At 32.1% G+C, this 5,743-nt stretch overlaps 1 pseudogene; it reads left to right on the plus strand.

Annotated features, from left to right (window-relative positions):
- The first annotated feature begins 1,472 nt into the window (after positions 1-1,472).
- Positions 1,473-5,209, plus strand: LOC112008606 (myrcene synthase, chloroplastic-like; annotated as a pseudogene).
- The last annotated feature ends 534 nt before the right edge of the window (positions 5,210-5,743 follow it).

Consider the following 5,743-nt stretch of genomic DNA (forward strand, 5'->3'; position numbering starts at 1 on the left):
AATATTAACAATTGACAGAGAGAAATAAAAACTAAATTAAAACGTGATTGTAGGTAGTCATTGCCATTGGCAGCTAAATCTTTCTTCACTAAAAAAAAGCTGGATATTTTTTCATCGTAGGGCAGGCTCATAGATTTTGTTGTCGATGTTATAATTGGAATACACGACGATGAGTCGATGAGCACTCAATTACAAACTTTATCTTTAAAAAAGATATTATTTTAAATTTAGGGACACTGTTGAAAAAAAAAATTACCAACTTTATCTTTAAAAAAAGATATTATTTAAAATTTAGGGACACTGTTGACTGTCTGTAATCTGTACCCTATCTGCATGTCCGGTCCGGACATACAATTAGAGAAGCTTAACTTGCTTAATTTAAAGTAATAATAATAAAAACCCTTAATCATTTGTTGAAAATTATACAATGACCATTTACCGTATTTAAAGTAAAAGCATGCAACATATGTTATTTTCTAAGGTGGTGTTGTTTTTCTTGATTTTCCAATTGAAGTAGGGCTAATTTAGTAAAATCATGCCGACTTAATTAAACAATGCCTATGCAGACTTAAAGGGTGCTGTCCAGCACCATTTGTCACTCTTTTGGATTATTGGTTGACTAGGCATAGTAGCCGATATGATTTGTGCCTGCTCTATTTCTAGCCTTTAACGTGAATCTGCATCTTTTTTTTTTTTTTTTTTTGGGTTGATTGGCTTGAGCAGAGTGTAGTTGGATTTCCAATATTTTAACATGGTACTCGAGTTTGTGAAGCTCGAGATCCTTGTAACATTTTTAATTAAAATAATCCACAAACTTGAGTTTAAAAAAAGTGACATATTACTAAATATTTTTCAAACAATAGTAAAATACTAATAATTTTGGCCAACAGTAATATTTGGCCATTTTCACCATTTATTTTATAAGTAATGTAATTTCTTTTAATTTTCTTTATACTTTAATTCATAATTCATAATTTTGTAAACTTTTCAAGCTTGAATAGCAGAATTCCTCCAATATGAACTTTTTGAAACACATGAACGAAGAATGTCATATCATATATAGCATTGACGTTGAACCATGCATCTTTGCCTGTACAACATGTAAGAAGCATGACTAAAGAATGACATATACAATACATAGCACTGACGGTGATGACCCATATATGCGAGTATAACATATAAGACAAAACTTTTGCTCCTCTTCCTTGAATTTTAATTTATGACATTTATTTTATGATGATTAGTCTTTATTATTAAGTCTATGACATCAATTAATTTTCAAGATAAACAGGGATTAATTTCCGGACTCTTATTGGATAACAAAAAAAACTTTACAACATGCATTAAGACAAAACTTTTACTTCACATGTTAAACCTGATATAAATTGTAATAGTCGATAGATATACAGATGAGAGTCTCCCAAGCCAAGCAATATATAAAGGCATATATGTAACGTAATGTTTCTAAGCAATAACTACCAAGAAACCATAATAAGCTATACCAAATGCCTTTGTCAATGGCTCTCAACCTCCTGACTTCACTCCCTATTTGCAATTTCCCAATAGAAGCTTTCCCATCTAAAGGTCCCATCCATCTCAAGGTCCCTATTAGCAGAAGTGGCATTGTTCCTGTTGGTCCTGTCCAATGCATGGCCAACAGCAAAATTTCAAAGAGCACAGATATTGTTCGGAGATCTGCAAATTACCAAGCTCCTATTTGGGACTATGATTACATCCAGTCACTGAGAAGTGAATACGTGGTACATAATTAATATATAATATTGTTTTCATTGTTAGATTTACTGGTACTTTTGAATTATTGCCCGAAACTGATCATTGGGGTTATGTTAATGATAAAATTGTGATGTAGGGAGAAGTGTACACAGGAAAAATTAACAAGTTGAAGGGACAAGTGAGGATGATGCTTCAAAAAGTGGCGGATCCTTTAGAGCAACTGGAGCTGATAGATATCTTGCAAAAACTAGGATTGTCTTATCACTTTGAGTGTGAAATGAAGAGAATGTTGGAAGTTCTATACAACAATGATCATGGTGATGAGTGGAAGGAGGAGAATTTATACGCAATAGCTCTTAAATTTCGACTGCTTAGACAACATGGATATAGGATGTCCGAAGGTAATTAAGAAAATATTTGATTTCACAGATGGATATTTATTATTGACCAATGTTTTTGAACTATAGGGCACTTTTGCCTGCTAATTTTTTAGATTGTTTTCATTTTTACATTTTATGTATCAAAATTTTCATTTTTTAAAATATTTTATTTCGTTTTCATATTGGCCATATCAATTTCTATTAGTAATATGATTGCTATTCTGTTAAGTTGTGATACCCCAAATTGTGCAAATATAATTGGATTGGATTATTTGAGTGTGTGTTATGCGGGCGTGTGCTGATTCTCACATTGAGAGTTTATTATGTGGATCTTGTATATATAACTAATTATAAGGAGTTTCAATTGCAACTTGACTAGTCATTTTAGAGCATAATTAAGCATAGATGTGGTTAGCATTTTAATTAGGTTGTGATATAATAGTCAATGTAAAAATAAAAGCAAACACGAAAGGTGAAAGTCAAAAGTGTATTTTAGTCATGTTTTTAATAGATACCCCAAAAGTACACAAATTAAGGCAAATTTAATAATTATTTGTTAGGAACTAAGCGAAAAACCAAAAACAATAATCTAGTCCTAAAGTTTTTAGAGTCAATTATAGATCCTCAACAAATCAGTCAGGGTTGACCATATATATTCTTTTTTGTCTATTTATTCTATATGAAGCTATTGTTTCTGTCACTTCTTTAATTGATAAATATATTTTTTATTATTTATACTAATGACAAAAGTGCACAAAAAACAATAAAAATAGATACACCTTAAGGTGTTTTTGAATACTGTTTATTTGTTGAAAACTAAAAACTTATTGTTAAAAACACTATAGAAAAATAATTTTTAACTGTGTGAATAGTGCTATAGGATCCAAATTTATTTAGAAACTTGCGTTTTGCTGAGTTTGATATTCCATAAACAGTACTTATGGGACCCACTAAAAAAAGGCAAAACGCACTGATTGAGCAAAACATCCAATTCAAACTCACGCTTACTTTAATTTGGTTTTGTGCATCAATGAATTTTAGATAACTATAATTTTTTATGTAAAAAATAGAGTCCATTACAGATCATAATTATATATTCAATATTTGATTTGATAACATGCTTCTTGAGCCCCTAGAACACCCATTATAACTGTTGGGTTGCTGAGTGCAGAAGTTTTTGATAGTTTCATGGAGGAAGGGAGTTTCAAGGGATATCTTTGTGATGATACCAAGGGAATTTTATCCTTGTATGAAGCTTCATTCCTTTCGTTAGAAGGTGAAAATATCTTAGAGGAAGCAAGAGAATTCTCAAAAAAACATCTCCAAGAATTTATCAACCAGAATAAAGATCAAAATCTTTCTATCATAGTGAGCCATGCCTTGGAGCTTCCACTACACTGGAGGATATCAAGGGTGGAAGCGAGATGGTTCATTGATGTATATAGGAGTAGAGAAGACATGAACCCTATCTTGCTTGAGCTTGCAAAACTGGATTTCAACATGGTACAAGCAACCCACCAAGAAGATATCAAACAAGTGTCAAGGTCAAAAGCTTGTTAATTCTCATTCTATAAATTGAGCTACATTTGATATATAATTCCTGGTTGGTAACATATTTATTGACGACCCTTGGAACTTCCAAGTTAGAAGGACGACAATATAGAATTTAAAGCATACACTAATAAATACTAAAATTAAAATCAAATCTCATGGCAATTTGAACAAATAATTAAATCAATTATAGCCTAAATTTTAAACTTAAAGCTAGTGTTCAACTTACCTATTTTGAAAGGTAAGAAAATGCATTGATATAAAAATAAAATTGACATTCTCTTGCTTGGTTCAAATAAAGGTGGTGGAGGAGCATTGGCCTTGCAGAAAAGTTGAGCTTTGTGAGGAATAGGCTAACAGAGAGTTTCTTCTGGACAGTGGGGTGTACATTTCATCCTCAATTTAGTTATTCTCGAAGAATCTCAACAAAGGTCAATCTACTCATTACAGTAATAGATGATATCTATGATGTGTATGGCACTTTGGATGAACTTGAGCTCTTCACGAATGCTGTTGAGAGGTTAGTTTTAGTGGTAATATGCCTTAAATGCTTCAAAGCTATATTTGACGTAATGACTTAAGTGCACTCTTTGTGATTTCAGTTGGAATATCAATGCAATGGATGAGCTCCCAGATTACATGAAGCTATGTTTCCTTGCTCTACACAATTCAGTTAATGAAATGGCTTTTGATACACTTAAGGAACAAGGATTCCACATCATTCAATATTTTAAAAAGGCAGTATGACGTTGACTTATAAATTCATCTATATTAATCCTTTAGTATTTTCTTCTTGAACACATGATTGACTACCTCTAATTCATTGTTCCATCATAAATTTTTCAGTGGGTAGATATATGTAGAGCATATTTGTTGGAAGCAAAGTGGTACTATAAGTCTATAATGGATATACACCGAGCCTTCAAGAGTACCTTGAGAATGCATGTTTTTCAGTAGCAGCACCAATTATACTATTGAATGCTTATTTTTCAGTCACAGATCCAGTAACAAAGGAAGCCTTAGATTTCTTGGAAGAATGCCCCAACATAGTCCGTTACTCATCAATAATTGTACGACTTGCAGATGATCTTGGAACATCTACAGTATGTAGAACATACTATCCTAAGATTTTCACCAACCAGAATTTCATACAGTCATTAAACCCTTATGATCTTTTTTTCTTTTTCTTTTTTGGTGAATCAGGATGAGTTAGAAAGAGGTGATGTCCCTAAATCAATCCAATGTTACATGAATGAAACTGGTGCTAGGGAAGAAGATGCCCGTGAATACATTAGATATTTGATTAATGAAACATGGAAGAAGATGAATGAAGAACGAGATGCAACTTCTCCCTTGTCTGAAACATTTATTGAAATTGTATTCAACCTTGGAAGGATGGCTCAGTGCATGTACCAGTATGGAGATGGGCATGGAGCTGGAAACCATGAAACTAAGGATCGTTTAACATCATTATTTGTTCAGCCCATTCCAATATATAAAGATCGACATGATGAATTATTGACATAGAAGGATGTAGATTTGAAGTTTTATCTCATCAATTGTATTACGTTTTATTATGGAGATTTGTGAGTTAGTTTGTTTCTGTGGGAGTTTTGTTATGTTTGTGAGTTTTGGGAATGTTGTTTGTGTGAGATGTGAGAGTTTGTGAGTACGTTTAGTTTGTCAAGTCTGACTGAGTGTGGTTGTAATCCATGTGGACCCAGTCATTGGTTGTGAACTTTGGTTGGCGTTATACATGGATGTAGGCTTGGATTTGACCGTACCACGTTAAATATTTTTCTTTTATTTGATTACTTTATTTTTTTACTAGTCGATAATTCATGTGTTGTATTAAAAACTTAAAAAAATAAGATCTTAAAAATTATAGTGTTAATTCCTTTCAAAAAAAAAAATTATAGTGTTAATTTTTCATTAATTACATTTTACCATGATATAACGGTTGAAAAAGTTGTAAAAACTGTGTGACTAAGGTTGCGTTTGGTTCGCGTAAAACATTTTCCGGAAAATACATATTTTCCGGAAATGCTATTTTCCGAAAAAGGAAAATGTATTGAGGT

This window comes from Quercus suber, unplaced genomic scaffold (assembly GCF_002906115.3).
Source record: "Quercus suber isolate HL8 unplaced genomic scaffold, Cork oak 2.0 scaffold_234, whole genome shotgun sequence".
Classification (NCBI taxonomy): Eukaryota; Viridiplantae; Streptophyta; class Magnoliopsida; order Fagales; family Fagaceae; genus Quercus; species Quercus suber.